Genomic DNA, 12,407 nt, shown 5'->3' with positions numbered 1-12,407 from the left:
AACTCTTCCAACAGACTCTGGTCATCACCTCCTTAGGATGGGAAATCAGTGCACAGCTCCCAGAGTGCAGTTGCTTGTAAACATCTTTGTATAGGATTCAGAAAGTCCGGGTTTGGGTATTTTCTTAACATAACCATCAAATAAATATATTAGCAGTGAATCAAGATGCCAAAACCCGACTTTTCTTCTTCTACATACAAAGCATACTTATTTAGAGTAGGACACACAATTATCTTGGAGAGGAAACCTAAACCCAGATCTCAGCTCTGCAAAATCTTACTGCTTTTTCATAAGAGAATCATAGAATAATTTGGGTTGGAAGAGGCTTAAAGATGGTCTAGTTTCAATCCCTCTGCCATGGGCAGGGACACCTTCCATTAGACCACATTGCTCAGAGCTCCATTCAATCCTGCCTTGAACCCTTCCAGGGATGGAATGCTAACAACTCTGCAGCCTGTTCCAGTACCTCACCACCCTCACAATAAAGAATTTCTTCTTAAAATCCAATCTAATTATTTTAGCTAAAAGACATTAAGAACAGAAGAATTAATAGAAAAGAGCAGTAAAAGTTTTCTTTACAGAGTAAACTTGAAAATAGCCAGGAGGGTACATGTATATCAGATTGATTCTGGGACAGAAAAATTATCATGGTGTGAAGACACTTCAAAACCAAAAATTTTGACAAAGTTTTGAGTATTTTCTGACATTGCTTGTTTGATAGTGGAGCTGAAGAAGAAAGGAAGTTTCCAACCCATAAAAATAGTCTCTTTTAAGAGAGACGCAAATAATTCAAAAAAATTGAAATGCCATGATTTGTGTTCTTTCACTATCCTCCCCCCTTTCCCAAACAGTTCTAACTGTGGTAACACGGTCTCTTGGGATGAAATCCTGCTGGAATTGGTTGAGGCACCTGCTCCAGAGGAATGCAAGGGCATTATGTAGGCTTGTTTCCACAACTGTTTTTTAATGTCAGCACAAATTTATACTTCAATGCTCTATGTTGGGCAGTGTTCAGGGGAAGAAAGCTCTCTGCAATCCAATATTAGAACTTCTTCCAGACTGCAGCTCCAGGAACTGTAGTTACATGCTGGAGAACAGATGTTCTTCCTCAGTTCTTGGACTTCTTGCATTGTGACATTCGTAATTCATGGTCTAGTGAAGTAATATGGTTCAGAGTAATGCTATAAAAGAATTCAGCAGCAAACAGGAGTTGTGGTTGTACCTGTTTATTACCCAAAACTAATTCCTGCTGCCTACTCTTGTAGACCCCAGCTTAGGACCTAAACTCTTTTTCAGAAGGAATAAAAATTTTCATATGCAGTTCTAGTAAGCATGTGTTTGTATTCACATCAAAACTGCACATATATTGCTGGCTTGTGCTACTGATACATTATGCTTTGTTTCTTGATGCCAAAACAGTCACTGTCAAATTGGATAATGCTCTTATAATTTATACTGTTTTTATAAATGATCTGGATGCAGGAATAGAATGCACACTGAATAAGTTTGCTGGTAATACTAAACTAGGAGGAGCCGTGGACTCCCTTGAGGACAGAGAGCTCTAGATAGACTACAGAGCTGGGCAATCACCACTGTAAGAAATTTAACAGACCAAGTGATGGATTCTCCACGTGGGATGGGGTAATACTGGTTATATGTACAAAGTGGGGGATGAGAGGCTGGAGAGCAGCCCAGCAGAAAGAGATCTGGGGGTCTGGGTTGATGGCAAGTTGACTGTGAGTCGACAGTGTGTCCTGGCAACAGATTCTATCTAGGCACTGAGGTTTATTGAGAGGAATATGGTCTCACTCTGAAAGGAGTGTAGAAAATGTGCAGGTTCTATACAGAGGGCCCTTTGGCCCCACTGGTGAGAGCAAATTATTGTAAACTGTTTCTTTAAGATGCTGCTCAGACTTAGATGAAATGCTTAATCTCTAGACAGCTGCAGTTTGCTGAGGTGAAAGCTGCCCTTGGCTAGCATTTTTTACAAGCATAAAGTGGCAGATCAACACCACAAATTCCATTAGAACTATCTACTTAATTCCCTGAAATTTTTCTGTTGCTAAGTCAACATTTCTCCATTTTGAAGGCCAGTTGCAATTCATGTATCATTATTAGGTAGGTGCTTGAAATGAAATAAAAGCAGCAGTAAGAGCTCAAATTGCTGTTCTGTTCCACTCCATCTCTCTGGATTAGACTTTACAAATACCTGACTAAATTATCTACCAGGATGTGTCCTGTTGAAAGTGGGTGTTTATTGTGATGATTTCTGTTCCATCAAGGAATGAAAAATGAAGCTCAGGGCTCTTTTTGTGTGGTGTTCTGTAGACAAGGTCAGCTCATCTGGTAAAGTGAAGTGGAAATATGACTCATCAAATATAAAGCAAAACCTCAAAGTCCGTGCTTTCCAAAGGCAGCCTCACAGAAATGCTCATGTGTAAGGGATTAGTCAAAGGTAGATAGATAGATAGATAGATAGATAGATAGATAGATAGATAGATAGACAGATGATAGATAGATAGAATTGAGAGTTTAACCCATGAAGCATGCAGAGATACATAATGAGTTCAGCAGCCCACCACCTATTTTTCTCATCTGCTTGTTCATTCAGGCAATGAACAAATGCCATCTCTGTGGAACAGCAGATGCCCGATGCTTCAGGGAACCATGTATGGACCAATTTTTAAAATTTGTTGGATACCACTTTTTTCTGTTTGTTTGTTCTCCTTGTGGACAAGGCAGGGACAGTTCTCCTGTTAGCAGCAGCTACTATGAGCTAGGGCAATATAGAAGAAATATATTTCTAAAAATTATCCAGCCCAGATGCTTCCTTACTGTTTGAAGCATCCATGCTTAGAAATCAGTGCACTATCCAAACTCATTTATTCCATTCTTCTGATCTTACTTGCATAAATGGATTATCTAGATCATATTTTTGAGGTACTAAACTGTGTTAAAAATTTAATAGGTAATTATCACTTTATCGAGTCTGCCTGTTTACCAGAATATTTTGTAGACTCTTAATAACCCTGAAGACATTACAACATAGTAAAAAGTATTTCAGTGACTTACCTATAACAACCTTTACTGAGACAAATCGAATAATTTACAGGGTAAATTTGGGACCAGTATTTCAAAGACAGTGCAAACTTTATCTGTTTGCCTTTCCTGAACAAGCCAGGAATTAGTTCACTGCTTCAGACATCCTGCAGCTATATCTCTTCTCTCATCACTGCAGAACTCTGAACAGAAATCTTCTGATCATCAGGAAAGGGAGGGAATTCAGTTTAGTGCTGAATTAATGGGACCAGCAAAATTTGTGTATGATTTAGCAACCAAGTGAAGGGAAGCCACATTTCTATCATTGAGGAAAATGAAAGGCAGCAGTAGCAGAGTTAGACTTTATTAGGTCTTTCCGGGGACAGAATTTAATAATAGCTGGTAAAATGACAGAGTTAATACCATACTGTATCGTCTGAAAGCACAGAGACAAGGTTTGTTTTTCCAGTCATTTCTTTGCACGCTGACAAGTGAGATCTGGTTACATTGCTCATTAGTTCTTTCAAACATGCTTCAAACTACATTTAAAAGAGGATGAGAGTCACAGAGAAGTGTGCAAAGCTAGCAAAAAAAGCAGTGTCTGACTCATCTATCTACATATGAAGTTCTGCACAGTGTCATGGAAGTTTCTAAAATTGAGACAAGTGATATATATATTTAAATGCTATTTATTTTATAAACCAGTATGGACAGGTAAAGCAAATTAAAGGTCCATCACCATTAAAATCACAGAATTTGGTACATTAGAATGTACTAAAAAATACAGTCAAGAGATCTTCATGCTAGTTGTGGTTAGATGGCTGCCATTTGGGACAAATGCTCTACTTGTGAGCTGTTTGCCTCATCTCCCTATTTCAGGAACACAAATTTTGGCATCTTTATATTTTTTTTTAGTTTTAATTCCCCATGTCTGTGTTGGAAAATGGCACCTATAACAGCTTGGGGTAGGACTAGTGTTTGAAGATGCACATCCAGCCCTTCCAGTCAGCCTTTGTGGTGAGCAAGAAAACCTATAAAGCCCATGGAGCAGCTGGGCACCCCTGGGTATCCTGATGGAGCTTTGTCTCTGAGTTCTTCATGCCTTGTTGACTTGTTCCTAAATGGGCATCTAGAACCCTGAGTGGGCCACAGCCCCCTTCCCACCCCTGCAGCTTCTCAAGTGCCTGAGGAGGGTTATTGCTTCACCCTTAAGCCAGGGCATCTTAGAGAAAATAATGGTAGCAATGGATAACAGAGCAGACAGTTCAGGTAGGGTTAAAGTATTCATTCATTGACATCACTACAGAATTTCTGTAGAACATAACTGGCTTGAAATAATATTCTCTTTTAGATTTATTACACTTTTAATTATGCTGTCCTAAACAGGCAGCACTGTCACAGCCTATACATTGAGTCCTGCAGCTAGATAGGATTAACTTGAAACCCAACCAGAAATCATATTTTTACACTCAGGAAATCTTTTTTTACTGGGAAAAAAATGTTTTATGATGCTTCAGTTTATCTGGGGATGTGTGTATAATTACAACTTTCACATTTCTGTCAGCAGCAAGAATAAATTTTTCCTTTTACCTTTTTTTTTTAAAAATTTTTAGGCTTACACATTTCTGCAGTAAATCAATGAAAGTGTTTAAAAAGAGAAAAGAGGAATAGAGAGGAGAAGCTTCATTGCTTGACTCTCTGCATCCCATGGTAACCATAACAGGTTTACAAACCATGAAGGTTTGCCCTGAAATATCTGTTAAGCAAGATTTCAAATATTCTGGTGTTGCCTTTTTCCCATCCTGGAAAAGAAACTCAATATAATTTTTAGTAAGGAGGTAGTATAAAAGGGGATCTTTATTTGAAGGCCTCCAGAGGCCTGGAGTTTTGGGAAGATGTCCACAAAAGCACATCCCCCCCTCTCCAAGGGTGAGTACATTTTTATAGGTTTTAGGAAATTAGCATAATTGATAAAAAGCACTGATTAGGAGGACAAGTGGTGATGCAATTTCCCCCCAGGTCAAGCCCCGTCTCTGGAGCCCTCCCTTCAGCACTAATTGTACTTTGTCCATGAAATGTATCTCGAAGGGCTCTCCGCCTTGGTTCCCAGGAAGAACCAAGATACCATGGAGCCTTGTACCCCCTGTGGCTTGGAGCTCTGGCATTTGTTTTTTCTTTCTGCTCAGGGAAAGGCCATGGAAAGGTACTGGGAAAACTAGTTCTGAATGCAATAGGTGACAGAGTTACAAATACGTGTGTGAAGAATACAGAGAACATATAAAAGAAAAAAAGACAAAACCCAAATGGCATGACCAGAAGGTAATTTCATCCACTAAACAGCTTTAACTCTTTTACTAAGGACTTCCTAAGCCCTTACAGAAGTCAGTACTTAAGCTTCCTCGTTCCTTCTCTGCAGTGTCCTTGGCCAAATGGCTAGCTCAAAAGGTGCAGTCCATATCTCCAGCCCCTTTTGGGGTTTGGCATGTACCACTGTGGGTGTTTTACAGAACCTGTAAGTCTCTGAAGGCATTTTGTCCCAGCTGACCTGTGAAGCATTGAAGCTGATGTTTAAATTTGAGTATCTGCATACCAAGAACTTTCTTCTGTCTTCAAGGATGTCCTGACCTGCTTGGTCTCTCTGAGTGCAGCTCCTTCCTCATGACAGGCTGAAGGATTGTCAAACACGAAGGTAGTTTGGATAGAGTGGCAGAAAGCCTTAGGACTTGGGGCTCTGGGAAGATGCAAACTCAAAATGGACTCCTCCTGCATTCAGGTTAGGGAGAATTGGCACTGGATATGACTCTATGTGATGAATCTTTGATGCCTCCACCTTTATGGTAATTCCTGCTTAAAAAAAAAAAAAAAATTGGTTCTGTCAGTCTGTTTTTCTTCGCTCAACATTTCTCTTGAGGAGGCCACTCTTTCCTGACCACCCTGTGCTCTAGCTACAAAAATTTGGTAAAAGGAATGTGAGAAGGAAGTGAAAATATCAGGCTTGGGATCAGGCTGAGTGCTTCTGCTAGAAGTTAGTGACAGTCTGAGGTAGCCATGCACTGTTTCCATTGTTAAGACTGTGATGTGTTTGACATGTATGAGGCTTATGGCTGTGCTGTTATGTGGAAATATTAGTGGAGCTAATACTTTTGGCTTTATCCTTGTGTCTAAAGAGAAATGAGTAGATACTTTGCTAAGCTCTGACCCCAGGTCATGTCTGTCTGGTGGAGAAATGCATTATGTGGCACTGATTTGCATGATGGAGGATTCTCATGTAATGCTAAGTTAAAAAGACTTTTCCAGCTTCTCAACACTGTTCCTGGGCACATACATGTTCTGGAAAAAATATATGTTGGGTTTCTTTACATTCTGGAGCCCCATCCAACAATGAACCTGTTGCTTAAGTCTTCTCTTACAGTGAATCTGGTGTTTACTTTTGTAATAATTACTGGGAATATCAGCTTTTTGTAACTGTGTGGCAAGGAAAACTTTCATCATTAGTGGGGCCCTATTTCAACTTCAGTTATATTTGCAAGGTTATGCTGGCAAAAATTAGTAAGATTATGGAGACAGATTTAATAAGGTTATGAGGATAACATACATTAAACGTATTATGCAAAATGTACTTTGTTTATTAGCAGCAGGGGACTACAGGGAAACAAGGGATTCTTGGTCAAGAACTGTAGTGATAGAACAAGGAGGAATGGGCACAAACTGACAGAGGGGAAATTTAGGTTAGATATTAGGAAGAAATTATTTTCTAAGCTGTGGGGGTGATGAGATACTAGAACAGGTTGCATGAGGGTGCCCAGGGAGGTTGTGTATGCCCCATCTCTGAAGGTGTTCAAGGCTGGGTTTGATGGGGCTTTGAGCCACCTGGACTAGTGGCAGGTCCCTTCCCAGGACAGAGGGTTTGGACATGGATGTTCCCGAAGGTCTCTTCCAACTCTTAACCTTCTATACTTCTATAACAGAGCTCTGATTTCATTATTTTAATGGTTTTAACATCAGAGATTTTTATTATTTTTGTTTGTTTCTGGAGCAAAACCAGACCAAAAAAAAAGGCAAAGAAAAAAGTTATTTTTTTAATATAAACTTTACACTGCCCTAAAATTAACAGAACCTATTGAGACAGGAGCATCTACCCTAGGTGTGATCAGCTCAAGATGGACAATGTGGATGTGAAGTCCCCCTTCAGGGAACATTCATATTTCTGGGACAGAACTAGGAGAAGTGAGACCCAGTATTCCTTCAGGGGATTCTCTGGAAAGCAGGTTTAAATTCTTCCACCATCAGCTTTCTTTTGTCAAAAATCACTGCTCTGAAGCACATATAATAAAATATGCAAAGATTTGACAGTCACACTGTCATTATGATTTACTTCATACACTGAGATTTTTTCTGATGGTACAGGAATATTCATGTTGAAACACCGCACTGTCCCTCTTTCCCAGCTGGTTTTTTATTGTGGAAGTTCTGGCAAGCAGTAATATGATCTGGGAATACAATAACGTGATCTGGGAAATTGAAGAAGATTGTTCTTGTGCTGAAAATAAACATAACTTTTGTTCATGGCAGTGTATTAAATTCAGAATTTTAAAAGAAATTTTCCTTTGAATTTTGAAGTAATCAACTTGCCTTTCTTGTAACTATTACGCAGTTCAAAACTGCCAAAAATATTTATAATTTAGGAAAAAAACAAGTGCCTTTATGATGTTGCTAATTTAAATGGGATGCCAAACCCCAAAATTGTCTTCAATTGAAGAGAAATTCACACTTATATTTAAGTGATTAATAAAAATTAAAGGACAAATATTATTTCATATTGGATGCTAACAGACAGAGAGTAGTAGGGAAAAATGGTTAATTACTTGGATAGAATTAAGTTGAAAATTAATGTGTCCTTTTGTAAGTTTTTGTTGCCTAATTACTCTTTCCTTTACCTACCAAGAGATAGCATGAGACTGTAAATAAGTACTGCGTTGTTACCTTTAGAATTATAGTGTTAAATGTTGGCAGACCTTCAGTTGACTTAATTGGTTTATCTGTTTTAACTGTTGTGGGGGTTTTTTTGTATTTTGTTTGTTTGTTTTTTGGTTTTGTTTTTTTAAAATCTTATTTAAATATATTGTTTGTCTCAGTTTTACAAGATTCTGTGACTGGCTGTTCTGCAAAACACCAGTCAGATGTGCCATTAGGGCTGCGTTTAAAATCAGGATAATATCTACAAATCATCTGAAGTGATTTGCAATAGTCTGGAGAACAACTGCTACCAGCAGCAGAAGGACACAAATAATCCTGGATGTGACAGCTCATCGATTCCTTTGTCAAGTCCACAATGAAAGGATAAGAAGTGGAGACATTTCATTGCTGTATGTGAAGGGAGTGAATATGTTAAAATAAAAATGAAAATAGATATTGATCAAAAAAACCTCCAAAACACTGAAACATAAAATCATGGTCTAATCTGGTTTTATTTAAAGGGAAGAATAAGCCCAAGGAGGTCAAAGTTTGGGAGCAGGAATTCATGTCACCAACAGTTCAAGACATAGGAATAAGCACAGAGAGTAAGACGAAAGGCAAACTGATGAAAAGTACACAGCTGAAATATCAGGATGTATAGGGGTAAAAGAAGGATTGCCAAGAATCAAGATATGCTAGATTTTGATAAAAGATTGATGCTAGTACTCAAAGGTTTGTCCCTTTGAAACAAAAGAACAATAGAGTGATGCTGAACACAAATGGGATGTAAATTTAGGTTGGCCTGGTGTTTTGTCTCAGGTTTTTTTATAATGATATTGAACTGAAGCAGAGATTTAAAATAGCAGTGTATGGACAGAAATGAAATGTCCATCTTGGAGAAGAGAATTCGTCTTTGGGAATTTGTTGAATACTAATTGAAGGTGAAAGATGAGCTGATAAACTCTGCAAGTCCTGAACATCTCTCTCATGAAATTGCCAACTCAGAAGCAAAGATCTTTAGCAAATTTCCCAGATTGACCTGGAGAATAACTGAAGAGATATTTAATTTTAAAAAGAAGGAAGGAGAACACCCTTGAGATCTGTAAACACCTAAGTATGACCATAATGGCCTTTAAGGCTTTTGGAGGAACATGTCACCACAGGCCTGGAAGTGCAAGTCTGATAAGATGCATCAGAACAGGCTTGTAGTGGAGCAGATGGCTCAGATTGAGCTGGTAATTTTCTTTCATGGAGTTACTAACATTTATGACATGAACTGAGACAGACCAGCACTTTGGTAAAGCATTAAACATGGGGCCTTGGAAAAGGGCAGGTAGAAAAAAAGAGAAGAGCAGAAAGAGCAACACTGGCTGAAAGTTAAAATTATTCTTGTGCAAGAAATTCTGATATCCTGAAAAGTTTTGATTCACTTCAGAACAAAGTTTTTTGTTTGCTTGTTTGTTTGTGTTTTTCTTTTAGCAGGAGAGAAAGGTAATTGTGGTGGTGCAACATTCGGAACATTTTGGTTAGCTTCTGAACAGAAAATAAGCTTGGGAGTGCAGGATCATAAATGTCCTGTATTCACTAACCTTCTCAAGCTGCATAAAGAAGCACTGGGCACCCTGGGAGCCTCTTGTTAGGAAAAAAAAAAAATAGGAGGATACAGCCAGGCCTATATATAATCAGAAATTCACAAAAACTTTTTCATCAGAAAACCCCTGTGGTTTTCTAATATGTTTCTTCTCCAGTGACCCTGACTCATCCTCAGACTTGGAATTTCATTCAGTCAGGTTTGAGGCAGATTTTGACTTCAACTGTGACCCTCCTGGGTCTTGGCTGTAGTTTCTACAGGGTATTCTGATGAAAAAAAGAAAGCCAGGGTTTTCTGGTAGTGGAATGAGCTAGTCCTCTCAGTGCAAAGTGTTTGCTGCTCAAATCTAGCTGTCTTCATTTGGTTTCTTTGCTTTATTTAAAGTAATAGAACCAGCCATCTCGAGTGTGATCACATGGCACATCCAGGACAACCAGGGATCAGGCCTAGCCAGCAGGGCTCGGAAAGGCAGGTCCTGCCTCACCAACCTGACCTTTTATGACCAAATGGCCCATCCAGTGGATGGAGGAAAGGCTGTGGATATGTCTACCTGGACTTCAGCAAAATCTTTGATACTGCAGGGAGACCTTATCACTCTCTACAACTCCCTGAAAGGAGGTTGTAGCCAGGTGGGGGTCGGTGTCTTCTCCCAGCTGACCAGTGACAGGATGAGAGGACGTGGCCTCAACCTGTGCCACGGGAGGTTCAGATTGCACATCAGGAAGAATTGCTTCAAAGAAGGGGTCATTAAACATTGAAATGGACTACTCAGGGAGGTGGTAGAATCATCGTCTCTGGAGCTGTTCAAGAAATGTGGTTTAGTTGACAAGGTGGTGATCAAAGGTGATCTCAGAGGTCTCTTCCAACCTAAACAATTCTGTGATTCTGCAGCTGTGCTCAGACTCCCTTAGAAAAATGTTTCCCTGAAAGAAACTATAGCAAAATTTTATTAAAATAGAATAACAGGATAACTGAATTATCTTTAGGATCATTTAAAAGAAAAGCAATATGAAGGGCTTGCCCACAGACCTATGATGTCTGCTTCTTCATAATTTCCTGAAATATGCTTGCTGCTTAACGAATCCTTCCTGTCACATATAGTGATAATGATTTCTCTTTTCTGTTGAAAGCAATGTTTTTGTTCTCCAATTTTCATCTTCATCTGCCTTGACTAAATGGAGCAGTAACACTTTCTCAAGAAGATTGTTCCAACAGATTTAATTTACTTTTCTGCTTTGCTGAAATGCAGGACTTGTTTGGGAAGGAAGGTGTTCAAAACTCAAAGCAAGCCGCAACTTTTCTGCTTTGAAGCTGCTTCTTCTCAAAGCTTGATCAATAATGATTATATGAAGCAAAACCTTTTGTTGTCTATATCCTGTAATCTCAAATCCTTTTCACTGCCTCTTTTTTGATTCATGGAAAATGTTTTTCCAGTGTTTCTCAAACACTGACACATCCAACAGCTCAATTTCCCAGATTTGTCCCTTATCTGTGATACCCCACAGTTTTTTCCTTGTCTACCCTCATCTTACCAGATTGTACCTCTTCAAAGTCTCATTACAATTTCATAGACAGTACAATGGCTCACCTATACACCTGTTTTGTGGTAATTTCCAAGAAGGCAGGTTCTTGCTAGAGACTGGCAAAATATGGTATTTTGTGTTTGTGTCCTTCTCTTCTCTTCTCTTCTCTTCTCTTCTCTTCTCTTCTCTTCTCTTCTCTTCTCTTCTCTTCTCTTCTCTTCTCTTCTCTTCTCTTCTCTTCTCTTCTCTTCTCTTCTCTTCTCTTCTCTTCTCTTCTCTTCTCTTCTCCTTTGTTTTTTCTCTCACTTGCACTGTTGGGCACTTTATGGAAGTTCTTTGAATAGTGCCCTGCTATGTCCTACCCCTTCCTTTATGTTCTCCACTTCTTCCCCTCATTCCCACCTACTGTCCTGTGATGAGGAAACCAAATTCAGTTTCCTCTGAAGGTTGGTATATTCTTAACCTATGACTGCTGAAATATAAACTTATTTTTCACAGGGTTAATGACAGCTCATCTCGTCAGGGACTGTGAGAACCCCAGACTGACTTCAGAGGCAAACCACCATCCCATCTGGGGAATATCAAAGACATTCAGAAGCTCTTGGATTATGAAAATATGCAAACTGCTGGGGGACAGAGCGCATCACAAGGAATTGCCTGGAGAAATGCTGCTTCATTCTCTCAGACTTGATTAAGGAATGGCTAACTTGTGCTATAAACCACTGTAAGCATGACAAGTTTTCCTGCTCAGGGAAGGATGCAATTAATTTCTGATACTGGCTGAACTGAATGAAAACAAGACTTTGTGTCCCTATCTGCCCCAGCATCATATACCTAACTATTAGAGAGTCATACAGGATCAAGCATTCAAATCCACAAATGTCTGGTCTCATGGTGCTCAGCCAGACTGCTCATCACTCACCATTTAGATCAGTCCCTTTACAGTGCTGTAAAGATGGGATTAGTTGCTGGTTGGAAAGTCCCATGCATGCAGTTTTGCATGCTTGTGTATTGTGTGCTGCTCCACTCAACAAAAACACTGTTTGGACAAAATGTAACTCTCCTCACAGGAATAGCGACTGGTTGATCTCCCTCCAGGAGTATCATCCCTTCTCTTGTATTTTCATCACAATTGGCTTGATAAAATGGCTTGGCATAAGCCAGTTTGAGCTCCTATTTTTAGCATGCAGCTTAAAAAGAGAACTTCCAACATTAAGACTTTCTTTGGAAATCTTGAGAAAGATGAGTACAAAAGATGGAGCTCCTCCCCTCATATCATTCACACTATAATAATTAAT

The 12,407-nt window shown here is 39.3% G+C and overlaps 1 long non-coding RNA gene across 1 annotated transcript in view; it reads left to right on the top strand.

Moving 5' to 3' along the window:
* LOC119700944 overlaps window positions 1–11,740 on the top strand; it is a 72,314-nt gene extending 60,574 nt beyond the window's left edge. The window contains exon 3 of the long non-coding RNA XR_005256938.1: window positions 11,608–11,740. This is a non-coding gene — a long non-coding RNA (uncharacterized LOC119700944). The remainder of the gene's footprint in view (window positions 1–11,607) is intronic.
* The last annotated feature ends 667 nt before the right edge of the window (window positions 11,741–12,407 follow it).

The sequence above is a fragment of the Motacilla alba genome, chromosome 4, assembly GCF_015832195.1.
Source record: "Motacilla alba alba isolate MOTALB_02 chromosome 4, Motacilla_alba_V1.0_pri, whole genome shotgun sequence".
NCBI lineage: Eukaryota > Metazoa > Chordata > Aves > Passeriformes > Motacillidae > Motacilla > Motacilla alba.
This window is presented reverse-complemented; position numbering and strand designations above follow the sequence as displayed.